Here is a 13,827-nt window from a genome sequence, read left to right on the forward strand (position 1 = left end):
TCTGCCTCCCGAGTGCTGGGATTAAAGGCGTGCGCCACCACCGCCCGGCGCTGTAAGAGTTCTTAATCCTTGAGCTATCTTTCCAGCCTGGGACCTGTTAATCCTGAGATTCACAAGAGAAAAACCAATTCCACAATTTTGAGCCAAATTTGAAGCAAGATTTAATTAAATACTACCAAGGATGGACTTTGGTCAGGACCATCATCTGGAATTCCCAGCTGAGTAGACACATGTTGTAGGGGCTTTTTAAGGACAAACCTATATAGTCACTGTATTTTCCCATGTGGTTTGGCTGTTATATTCCATGAACTACAGCTCCTATCATCCCGGGAAGTTACCTATTCTTTAGGCAGGTCGGGCTTACAGGTTAACTTTAACTTTGGGTTTTAGAGACCCAAGTCTAAACATGAAATTAAAATGTTTCACATACACCTTATTCACATAACTCAGTTACTCTTATACAGTATTTTTAGTAAGCTTGTGTTTTGACTGCTACTTGTCACATGAGGTCACATGTAGAACATGACACTTGTGGAACATATGGTGGCACTCAAAAGACTTCAGAATTAGGAACATTTCAGATTTTAGATTTTTAATGAAGGATGTTCAACCAAGACCACAAATTTCCTAAAGTTACAAATAATAATTATTGATCCCAATATTTATTAAATCCTATTTTTATGTTGTTCATTCTTACTAGTACTAAATATGTATTTCTAGTGTGAATTAGGAGAATTAACATAATGAATCAGATTGCATTTTATGTAGAAATCAAGTAATTGTTATTAACATTATAAAATATTCCTCCTGATAGAAATTTTACCCATATTTCAAACTAGAATTGCCAATAAAAAATTTCAATAGCAGTATTATAAGTTATTTGCAAATAGAAATTGAATAATTATTTATTATCATAAAATATAATCACTATTAATACAAACGATCATTAATAGTAAAAATTATTGTAATTGATATACATTGTAATATAAATTAAATTAGAATTTTTATTAGAAATCAAATAATCAGCCAGATGTGATGGTATGGGTCTGTAGTCCCAGCACTTAGGAGGCAGAGGCAGGAGGATTATGAGTTTGAGACCAGCCTGGCTACATAGAAATCAAATAATCATCATCAAAGAGTATATGTAACTGTATCATAAATTATGCTTGCATTATTAGTGTCTGCAAATATGCTTGCAAGTTACAAGTGTCTGTTTTGAAATATATTCAAATAGAAATTATCATTGCTAATATTTGATATAACAACTAATACTATAATTTGCTGCAATTATAACAAACTAAGGTTATCAATATATGTGATTAGTATTTATACTGAGAAGAAATTAAATTGTTAATATTTCAGTGGCTATTATAGTTATTGATATTTGCATTATGGTTGTTATAAATTTGTAAGTACTGTGTTATGAGTCAAAATTTAGTTACAAATAGGAATTGAATTTTTGTTAGTAATTCCATCAGTGTTTAGAATTAATTGCTAATATTTCCCAATTCTACAAGTTGTATTTACTTACATAAATAAACATTAACAATTTTATGGCTTAAATTGTAATTAAATATTAGTGATAATCTAGCATTATTGAATTTATTACTAATATTGCAAGTAGTATGGTTGCTCATATAAATTAACAGTGTATGAATTAGGTTTATTTACAGATTAAACCATTAGGTGTTTGTTTTGTTGTTGTTGTTGTGGTGGTGGTGGTTTTTGTTGTTGTTTTTTGGTTTTTCAAGACAGGGTTTCACTGTGTAACAGCCTTGGCTGTCCTAGAACTCTCTTTATAGACCAGGCTGACCTCAAACTCACAGAGATCCACCTGCCTTTGCCTCCTGAGTGCTGGGTCTAAAGGTCTGCTCCACCATGCCCGGCCAAACCATTGGTTTTAAGGAAATACAATTTGTTTATCACCATTATTATTTATTCCACATTCTTTGAGAACCGATTCAGTAAAAGGCCATTATGAGCATGGACTCCATAGCTGAAATTTCTGTATGGAAATCCTAGCGCTACAACTTATCTACTAACACAAGAGATTTTATTTAAGTTCCATGCACTCCAGTTTATCCATCAGTAAAATGCAGGTGATAATATTTCTTACATCATAGAGTTGGTGTGAGAATTAAATTGCTTAGTAAATGTAAAATGGTTAAACACCAGCACCTGGCATATCTTATCTGCTCATTATGTTTTTTTCTATTGCTAGGTAATTGTTCTTATCATGAAAGGGTATTGGACTTCATCAAATCCTTTTGATGATTTATTGACATGATCATGTGGCTTTTGCCCTTTATTCCATGAATATACTATATTACATTAACTGATTTTAATGTAAGTTGATAGCTTCATAAATATGTTTATGGTGTGTCTGGGCATTAAAAATTGCATTACTGGGCTAAAGCTCACTTAGTCATAATGTAAATCCATTGTGGAATTCAGATAGTATATTGTTAAAGATTATTATGTCTGTGTTTGCAAGGAATACTAACCTATTATTTTCTTTTCTAATGTAGTTTGGGTATCTGGATACTATTGTTCTCATAGAAAGAGTCTGACAGTATTCTATTCTCTTCTGTTTGGGGGAGAAATTGGTGTTTCTTCTATAAATATATATTTGGTGGAATTCATCAGAAAGGCATCTAGTATAAGTCATTTTTTCTGTATTTGATTTTATTATACTGGGTTATATAAGGCCATTTTCATGTAAGTATATATTGTACTTTGAGCAACACCCACCCCATAGCTGGCTACCCTTCCCCTTTCACTTTTCTCCCCCTTCCATTAGTTCCCTCAGACAATTTTGATTCTATTTTCATGTCATTTGTATAGATGCAATTTTATGCATCTATAAAAAAAATCTAGGACCAACAGAGAAAGCATATGATAGTTGTCTTTCAGAAACTGACTTAATTCACTTAATATGATTATCTCCAGTTACATCCATTTTCCTGCAGATGACATAACTTCATCTTCCTTTGTGGCTGAAAAAGTTTCATTTTGTGTATAACCACATTTTCTTTATATGCCTCTGTTGAGGGATACCTGTATTGGTTCCATAATTTAGCTATTGTGAAAAAATGCTGTGTTGAAAATTGATGAAAAATGCTTTTGGGTAAATATACAGGCATGATGTAGCTAGGTCTGCTTATAGATAGGTCTATTTCAGTTTTCTGAGACCTTAACATAAGATCCAAAACTCTAAAACTGATAGAAAAAGTAGAAAGAAAATGCTTCATATCATTGGCATAGACAAGCACTTTCTAAATAGGACTCTAGTCATTCAAGAAGTTAAGGCCAACAATTGACAAATACAACTTCATGAGGAAACAGTTAATCAAGACAGCCTTCAGCAGAATAGGAGAAAATCCTTACTAGCTGACAAAGGATTGATATGTATAATATACAAGGAACTCAGTAATCTAAATAGCAAAAACTCAAATAACTCAGTCAGTAGATAGGTTAATGAAATAAGTAGACAGTTCTCAAAAGATAAAGTAAAAAACAGCAATAAACATGAAAAAATAATCAACATTACTAGCCACCAGAAAAATGCAAATTAAAAATACATTGAGATTTCATCCACCCTAATCATAATGTTAGTCATCAAAGAAACAAATAAGGCTGTTATTAGGGTATGTATTATTTGTTACATCTTCTTGATGAATTGATCTTATTATAAAATACACTTATCTCTAATGAAAATTTGCTTCAAAGTCTGTTTTATCTGATATTTGTATAGCCATTCCAGCTCTCTTTTTGTTATTATTTACATGGCAATTTTTCCCATCAACCCACGTTCTTCCTATTTTTGTATTTAAACATAAAAAATGTCAGCCAGGACCCACACAGCAGAAGGAGAGAATCAACTCCCACAAGTTGTACCATGATCTCCACGTGGTGGATTGTAATATGGGTGCATATGTGGATACACGCACACAATAAATAAATGTAATAAAGGATTTTTTGTTTTATTTTATAAGAGTGCTATCCAGCTGGACAAGGTGGTGCATATGTTTAGTCCCAGCACTCAGGAAGCAGGGGCAGGAGGAGCTTTGTGAATTTGAAGCTAGCCTGGATAACATAGCTCCAGTATAGTCAGGACTACATAGAGAGACTCTATCATTCATAAATAAATAAATAAATGCAGCAAAAACAAGAATGCTGTCCATACACAAAAAATTAAAAATAAATAAATAGATGAAAAAAGGTGTCTCTTGTAGATAGCATATAATTTTTTTCATGTTTTCCATCCATGATGTCTTTTTTAGAAAGATTTTTATTTTTTTAATTTTATACATATGAGTATTTGCCTGCATGTGTGATGGCTGCCATGTGGGTGCTGGAAATTGAACTTAAGTCCTCTGCAAGAGAGCAGCAAGTGCTCTTATCTGCTGAGCCATCTCTCCATCCCCATTCTGCCTTTAAATGAAGTATTTAATTTATTTTCATTTAATGTAATTACTAGTAAGTTAGAATTTATGTTTGCAATTTTTTCCTTCTTTTATTTATTTTTTTCTTTAAGACAGTGTCTCACTTTACAGTCCAGGATGGCCTTGACCTCACAATGTAAATCAGACAGGTCTTAAATATAATCCTTCTGCCTTGACCTCCTAAGATTAAAGGCATATTCCACCACACCAAGATAAATATGGGTGCTTGTGGTGGTACTAGGATTTGGATCTATGGCCTTATGCATGCTATGTCAATGTTTACCACTGAGATATTCTCCTGTCCCCTTCTTTTTTTCTTTTTGGTTTCATTTTTGAGACAGGGTTTCTCTGTGTAATTCTGGCTGTCCTGGAACTCACTCTGTAGCCCAGGCTGGCCTTGAACTCACAGAGCTCAGCCTGCCTCTGCCTCCTGAGTGCTGGGCTTAAAGGTGTGTGCCACCACAGCCCAGCTCTTCTTTTATTCTTATGTTTGCAATTTTGAATTTTTTTCAGCATTTGCTTTTTCAAACATATAGTTATCTGTTAATAATTTTTATGTTCAATATTGTCTTGAAACGCACTTTAATTATCCTGTTTCTTTCCTGTTTTAAAAAAATATTGCTTTTATGTGTAGCATGCACAAGACCCTGGGTTCAATCCTTAGCTAAATAAATAAATAAATAAATAAATAAATAAATAAATAAATGAAATTTTTGTGTTTTCCCCAAGGATTATAATTTATTTAACTCTAATTGGAATTAGTTTCAGTAGCACATTTTTTCCTCTGTATATTTTTATAGCTTTATTCTCATGTTCCTTTGTGCTATTAGCACACAAATAACAATCTTTACCAATTGTGTGCCAAAGACTGTAATGTAATTATATCTTATATAGTTGCCTTTTAATTCAGGGAAGAAAAAAGTATATCAAGCCAAAGCATTAATGCCATTATTTGTATTTACCTGTAGAGCAGGCTGGGTGGAACATGCCTGGAATCCCAACATTTGGAGATAGAGGTAGTAGGGTCAGGAGTTCAAGGCCAGCCTCAGCTACATAGAGTTCAAAGGGTTACAAGAGACTATCTCAAAAAATACATACATACATACATCTATATGCATATGTAAAACACCTGTGTGGTTACCATAACATTGTTCTTTATTTCTTTATGAAGATTCAAGTTACTAGAGTGTCATTTCATTCTAAGTTTTTGTTTTGTTTTGTTTTGTTTTTTTGGTTTTTCGAGACAGGGTTTCTCTGTGTCCTGGAACTTGCTCTGTAGGCCAGGCTGGCCTTGAACTCACAGAGATCCACCTGCCTCTGCCTCCTGAGTGCTGGGCTTAAAGGTGTGTGCCACCACTGCCCAACCAAGAACTGATTTTTTTGTTTGTTTGTTTTTTTAATGGAAAAAAATACATACTGTTGTGCCCAGGTCGCAAGACCCCCAAGCAAGACCACCACAGAGCCGATATCCGATGCAAGCACACAGAGGTTTTTTTTTAATAATAAAACAGGCAAGCCCCGGACTTGGTCCCTGCATCCAACATCCGACACAGTGGCTGGAGGAGAATGGCCCCCGAGCACTCACTTTAAGGGGTTTAATATAGGAAAGGTTTACATGCTGCTTGGGATTGGATGAGGGGGCTAGGGGTGAGGTAGTTCTTTGAAGTTACTGGCTGAACTATAAGCATGAGGTTACTGAACTATAAGCATGATGGCTAACAGGATTCAGGGTATCTACAGAGACATAATTTTTTTTACTCCCTATGTCCTGCTTTTGTTGAACTCAGGATATAGATACATTCAGATTTATTGTTCTAGTTCTATTCTCCCACAAATTCAATTTCTGGTCAGTTGAGTCCATTACTCCCCATATCCTGTTTTACCAAGTCCAAGATATATAGATTTATTGTTTCAGCCTTATCTTCCTATGAGTTCAACTTCTGGTCAGTTCTAAAACTGCTGGTCAGCAAATACCTTTAGAGGAGGTCGGGGGGAGCATCTCTCAAGATGGCTACCGATTTTTCCCTTTCAATACATACATGTATATATTTAAAATCACTGCTCTATTGACTTTGTCTAGTAAGTCCAGCATCTCAACTTAAGTAGAAATGTTAAATGACTGTCATTGTCCCTGTGCTTATGCCATATTTTCTTATTTCTTCGCATAGCTCATAAATTTTTGTTGAAACTGTCCATCTTAATCATAGGTAGCAACTCAGGAATCATATTTTGTTCCCTCCACCCTGAGTTTTATTTCTGTTGTGTGTTTAGTGACTTTCCTGAACTAATTCTTTAAAAGTTCTATTATTTATCATGTGCAGCCACAGAAGCCTCTACTCCATTAGTGATCAGCTCTTAGTTGAGCAGATTTTCTTTTCTTTTTTCTTTTGAGACAGAGTCTCACTCACTGTATAACCCCAAATTGACCTGGAACTCATACAGTTCTCCTGCCTCAGCCTCACAAGTGCTGGGATTACAGGTACATGGCACCACAGCTGGCTAGATAGTGTTTAAACATCAACACCTTGTTGATGAGCTTGGTGTGCATGTTGAGGCATGCCTTTAATGCTCTGGCAGGCTATTTACACTTTCACTTCTGCTGCTTGTGTAGAGCTTCAAGGTCAGCCAGTTCTCTTGGAATGGGGTTTTGGAGAATTCTAGCCCTGTTCTATCTCATCTAGTGGTTGCTCTAATGTGAAAAGGCAAAATTACAACAATTTAATGATTCTTTTTGTATTCTCTTATACAATACATCCCAACTGCAGTCTCCCCTTCCTTCACTCCTCCCAGTTCCTCCCCCACTTTCCTCCCCCCCAGATCCACTCCTCCTCTGTTTCCCATCAGAAAACAGCAGGCCTCCCCAATTTAATGATTATAATTGGCTTTATTTTCAATTCTAAAATTAATTGAATTTTTGTTAACATTCTGACCCACCCCTTGAAATCCCTCTCCTTGTTGCCACACTGCATCCTGACATAAAACCCTCATTTTGGGGTTGGGGATTTAGCTCAGTGGTAGAGCACTTGCCTAGCAAGCACAAGGCTCTGAGTTTGGTCCTCAGCTCTGAAAAAAAAAAAAAACCAACAACAAAAAAAAACCCTCATTTTAAGGACAAGGCTCTGAGTTCGGTCCTCAGCTCTGAAAAAAAAAAAAACCCAACAACAAAAAAAAACCCTCATTTTAAGGAAAACTCCTCCCCCTTCCTCCCTCTCTCTCCTGCTCTCTCCATTCCCGGGAGGTGTGCACACCTCCGCTTTCTCTTTCTTCCTTCTCTCTCTCTTTCCTATTGTTATACCCATTTCTCAAAACCCCCAGAGACCACCAAGGAGCCGGTTTCCAATGCAAGCACATAAGGGTCCTTTTATTCAGGTTCAACCTGGACCATCACACGGCAGATGGAGGAAATGTGGCGGCAGTCACGAGCCCAGGTGTAGAGAGTTTTTATAGGGAAAAACCACAAGCCGGGAATTACATGCTTGGGATTGGGTAGAAGGGATTGGGTACAAGGTGATTTTTTTGAAACTATTGGTCTAGACTTTGGGTGGGAAACCACATGTGAAACCATTGGGTTAGACTTTTGACAGGGAACCACAACCTGCTGAGCAGGATTATCTGGGCTGCTCAGCAGGATTATCTAGATATCTTCAAGGGCCATAAACTGCAGACAGAATGTCTGCAGGAGCATACTGCCCTGTATCTGTTCAAGTTGTCATGGCACATTCCTGAGGTCCTTCCTGGAACTGAGTACAGCAGGTGGTCTGAGATGGTGGCCCTTTCCCTAAGATGGAGCCTGTAAAGTCAAGTCTAGACCTTCACACTATCTTTCTCTTCATCTCTCTATTATAATAAACTCTCTGCGTGGATGTAGCGCCTGGGTGTGAATGACTTTCCATACACCACTGCCCACCCACCCCCCACCCCCTACCCCCTGCTGAGTCTGCCCAGCATGTTTTCCCTCACTCATGGGATACCCTGGCCTGGCCAGCTGGTGGTTCCTCACTCGTGCAAATTCATAACAATACCTTATTCCATATAGTATAATGAATATTCTAATGAGCTGAACAAAGCATGTTAATTTTATAGATATTAAAGACCAAAGAAAGCAGAAACAAAAGACAAAAAGCAGATTAGTCATTTCAAATTTACTCTTTGCAAGCTGGGAGTAGGGAGATAGAACTATAGAAAAATAACTGGTTAAGATAAGGTTACTTCATGTTAACTAGTTTTTGAGGTAGGGTCATGCTATGTAGCACAGGCTGGCCTCAAACTGACTCTCTCATCTTCCTGTTGCCCACTTTTTGAGTGATGGGATTACGGGCATGTGTTACCATGCCCAATTTTATATAGTACTAGGGATCAGATACAAGGCCAGATCTTATGCAAACATTCTACTGTTAAGTTTTAAACCTGGGGCAAATGGCTGAGGTGCCTATTTAACATATCAAAGCAGACATGGCAGCCAGGTTCTCCCAGCATTCCTCAGTCCCTACCTGTTACAAAATGTGGCTGGCATTGCTCACCCTCTACCCTAAACTCTCCAGCCCAGGGGCTCAGCTGCCCTTCCCCCTGGAGGAAGAGGCTTCTCCCTATACAATCCAAACATTTTGGTTACCCTCTCATTTTGTACATTTGGCCTTCTAGTAGCTGCACCTGGTTCCTCTCTCCTGTCTCTCTTCTCCTCTCCCTCTCCCCACATGGCCCAGCTCAGCCTGGTCATGTCCACTCTGGACTCTCCCAGATGTCTCTGTCTTTACCTATGCTCTCCCACATATCTATAATAAACTTTCTCCTCCACCACACCCAGGAGCAGTCATGTCCTTTTTATTCCTTTGTATTCCTTTTGTTTCATTTATCTACAACCTGATCTACATCTCCAGCTCCATGTTAACTTTTTTGTAAAGATAAAAACAGGCACATTTCTTAGCATGCCAACTGAAACTGGCCTGCTTGGAACTTTCTCCTGATTTATTGGAAGATTAGATAGTACCTTCATTTTGGTTTTGTCATGAGAAACTTTAGGATGAGTTTCATGGAAACTTAGTGATTCCATTTTGATTTTTCCCTCTTACCTGTTGGACCCTAGTGCAGGATCTCAGTCCAAAACAATTGTTATCTTACAATTTTCATTTAATTTACTATACTTCGTGAAATGGCAGCTTTTTTGGATTATTATAAATTTTTGGTTACTTAATAGAGTGCAAAAAAAATTAATTTTAGTCAGGTGTGATGGTAAACACCTGTAATGCTAACACTTGTGGAGGCAGGAGGATCAGGAATGCAAACACATATTGGTTATATAACAAGTTCAAGATCAGCCTGAGCCACATAGAGAGTCTCTCAAAAATCTTATAAAAATGATTAATTTTTTGCTATTCATGCTGATTTTATTTTATCTTTTTTACATGTAATTTATAAATTATTCCAAATAATAAAAAGTAAAAAAAAAACTTGCACATTTTCCTAAAGCATTTATAACACTGGTAGCACAAAAATTAAAACATACACAATTTTACCCATGAATATCAATGCAGAAATCTTGAACTATTAACTAATAAATATAAAACCACATTAAGAAATACTAGCTTTTAGGCCTTTTAGTACCCTTACCCACATGACCTGCTCTCAGTCTTGACAGTGTATTTTGATCCTGTTTTATCTCAAGGTCTAGTGCAAGAAACCATTACACAAAATTCAGAGGTAGACACTCCAAGGAAGGCAGCCAAAATCTTGTCTTCATTTTCTTTCTAGTGTTCAGAGAAGCACATAATACTCCATAGACATTGCAAGGTTGCCTTTTGGAAAAGCAGATTGCAAAGGTGGTGGTTTAAGGGAGTAGGGACTCAGGCCAAACCAAGGAGCCAAGGAACAGCAAATACACACAGCAATGAGAAAAGGGAATCCCAGATAGGGAGCAGCAGCAAGGTGTGGTGAATAGTACCATGACAGGAAGTGAGGCTGAGAGTAAGAACCATGAACAAGGAGCAGATGGCCAGGGGTAGGGAACAGGGATAGGGAGCAGAGACCAGGAAAAGAACATATGGAGTAAGAGTAGCAGAGTGTGGGAGATAGAGGGTCACAGCAGGGGAATGAGAGTTGGCACTGTGAACAAGGAGATGACTGAGACTAGGAAACAGGGGTAGGGAGCAGAGACAAGGAGGAGGAAACAAGGAAGAGCAAAGGAGGGCAGGGAGCAGAAAGAACAATGGACAAGCTGGAGCACCCAGGGGAAATGAATGGCTGCAAGCATGCCCACTCAGGGACCAATGTTATCCTTTCTTGTCAGTATTCAGGAAGGCCTTTTATGCTACTCCTGAACCCTTTCCATGGACTCAGCTCTGAACCTTATGGAATGCTGCTTCTCAGCCACAGGGACCTGTGGGGAAAAGCCATGCCCCAAGGGTCAGTGAAGTATGGCCTGGTATGCCTTGGCTAGAATGAACATGATACCCAAGTCTCCAAAATTCTAGCCACTATGGGTTAGAGACAGAATTTGCTAAAATTAGAAGCACAGTAACCTGTGTTGGTGATGGGAGTTGAAAGAGAGACTTTTTGATCTGATCTGGTACAGAGAGAGTCTCCAGAGTGAGGACAGATCAGCTGACCAGCAAATGAGAAATAATTCCTAAGGAAGGCAGGATTCATGGCAGGGTCCTGGGGCTGAGTGTTTGGGAAGCAGGTTTGAGAGCATCTGATGTCAGAGAGGGGCTCCTATATTGAGGTAGTGGGCCAGTAGACACTTGGTAAGGGGTTCCACCTCCATCAGAAGTTGCTGGAGAGCTCCACAAAGAACTCAGCAGGATATACAAGCTCAATGGAAGATAAATTGTCCACATCTGGGAGATGCAAGCCTAGGTATTGCTGCTTCCACTGGAACCAGGAGCTGGTTTGTAGAGAAGATCTGGATGGAACTTTAACCATACCTTAATGACTGTCAGCCAATCTTCCTTTTTTCCCTACTGCTTTTTTTCCTTTTTCTTTCCATTTTCCCTTCCTTCCTTCCTTCCTTCCTTCCTTCCTTCCTCCCTTCCTTCCTCCTTTTCTTTCTTTTTATTTGTGGTTCTGGGTATCAAATTCAGGGGCTTGTTCATGCTAGGCAAGCTATCTACCATTGGGCTACATCCCTATTATTTGTTGAGACAGTGTCTTACTACATAGTCCAGGCTCACCTGAAACACTCCAAATGTTCCTGCTTCAGTCTCTTTTTTTAATTTCATTTTTCTTGTTCTTAATTGTGTGTGTGTTCATGTCTGTGAGTGGATATATGTACATTAGTACAGGTGCCTGCAGAGGCCAGAGGAATCAGATCTTTCTGGAACTGAATTAGAGGTAGTTGTGAGCCACCTGATGTGGGTGCTGGTAATCAAACTCAGGTTCTCTGGAAGAACAGTATATGGCCTTAACCACTGAACCATTTTTTCCAGCCCCCTGCCTCAATCTCTTAACTGTTAGAAATACAGGCATGTGTCACCTCAACTGAATACAAGTCTTTTTTTTCTTAAAAAGTTTTTATTTTTATTGCAAGTATGTGTTCCTGTGTTTTGTATGTGTGATATATGAACACTTTAGAGGGTGCACATGGAGGCCAGAGAAGGGCATTGGCTACCCTTCTCTATTCTCCACCTTATTCCTGGAAGAAAACCTGGAAATCCTTATTTTCAGCTAGGCTGACAGTCAGCAAGTCCCAACAATCCTCCAGTCTCTGCTCCATTGGTGCTGGGCTTACAGGTGTGTGCAGGATCATGCCTGGCTTGTTACTTGGGTGCTGCGATCTGAATTCCAGTCTTCAGGACTGTACAGCAAATGCTCTCAACCACTGAGCCATCTCACTAACCCCCTGAGCCCCCAATCATCTTTGAACAAAACAAAAAACTTGGTATGGTGGTGTGTGCCTTTAATGACAGCACTTGGGAGGTGGAGGCAAGAGGATCAGGAGTTCCAGGCAAGCCTGGGCTGCCGGAGACCTTACCTCAATAAGACAAAACAAAACAAACAACTGTCTCAGACTTGAATTGGATGTAACTGTACATACCTATAAGCCCAGCACTCTGGAGACAAAAGAAGGATTAAGAATTGGAGGCCATGCCCCTTTCTGAATGGAGATGGAGAAGTGGATGGGGAAAGGGGTAAATGCTGTGGGTGGGGGCGGGGAGAGGGCAGGGTGGGAGGAATGAGAGGAGAGGAGGAAGGGGAAACTAGTAGAATGTACAGTAAATGAAAAAATAAAAGAAAAAGAATAGGAGGTCAGTTTTGGCTACATAGACACTCTGTTTTCATTCTCCTATCCAGAGAGAATTTGTGCCGTAATCCTTTTCTTTTGTGGAGCTTCACTATTATAAAAAGTAGAAAAACTGTGACTTACATTGTTGCTCAAATTTCTAAAGGTCTTTTAATAAAAAAAAAAAACCCAGAGCCTGATATTGTAGTAAATGCTGAGAGAACAGAGAGACAATGGAACAAGCCACTGCCACGTCTCACCTCACCAACTCCATGAATCCTCTGTTTGAAAGCCTCTGAGTCCTCAGCTGAAAAAGCTCTCTAGCCGAAAGGCCTCTAGCTGAAAAGGCTTCAGCTAAAAGAGTTTCAGCCAAAAAGCTTTAGTTCCTGTCTCCTCATGCCTTACATACCTTTCTCTTTATCCTTATCCTGCTCCCTCTGTGTCTGGCTGGCAACTCTTCTGACTCTGCCCTTCCTCTACCCAGCATTCTGTCTGTCCAAGGCTGTCTTGTCCAGTCTCTTCCTGCCCAGATATCGGCCAATCAGCTTTTTATTAACAATGAGAGCAATACATATTTACAGTGTACAAGAGGATTATTCCACAGCAGACTTCACTCAATCTCTCCCCACAGGGCAAATATACTTCATAATCATCTTCCAAGCCTTACTACTCTAAAGGGTCTGGGTAAGGCCTGATATGTCCATTTTTTAAATTTTTTTATTTTTTTGGTTTTTCGAGACAGGGTTTCCATGTGTAGCTTTGCGCCTTTCCTGGAACTCACTTGGTAGCCCAGGCTGGCCTTGAACTCACAGAGATACGCCTGGCTCTGCCTCCCAAGTGCTAGGATTAAAGGCATGCACCACCACCGCCCGGCTCAATATGTCCATTTTTTAAGAAGGATTGAGGCTCAGGAGAGGGACAAACCAATCCCCAGGTCATGAACTGGGCTGGATCTCATGCTATGTAATTCACAGGGCTGTAACCATTCCATGCACTTAATCTCAGCTATGATAGAATCTTTCTCAAAGAGGGTCACAAATGGACATGCTGACTTTTGAGGGTGTCCAATGTTTTTTCTAGAAAAAAGTGGTGGGGAATGAGGACTCCCGGAACTACAAATACTGCCAAGAGCTTGTGCCAGGTCTTGGGAAAAATGACCTTGTATGA

At 38.9% G+C, this 13,827-nt stretch overlaps 1 protein-coding gene across 2 annotated transcripts in view; it reads left to right on the plus strand.

Annotated features, from left to right (window-relative positions):
• Positions 1-13,827, plus strand: part of Syn1 (synapsin I) — a 46,465-nt gene that overhangs the window by 14,345 nt on the left and 18,293 nt on the right. The window lies entirely within an intron of this gene.

The sequence above is a fragment of the Peromyscus californicus genome, unplaced genomic scaffold (genome assembly GCF_007827085.1).
Source record: "Peromyscus californicus insignis strain IS unplaced genomic scaffold, ASM782708v3 Scaffold_10__1_contigs__length_136768540, whole genome shotgun sequence".
Lineage (NCBI taxonomy): Eukaryota > Metazoa > Chordata > Mammalia > Rodentia > Cricetidae > Peromyscus > Peromyscus californicus.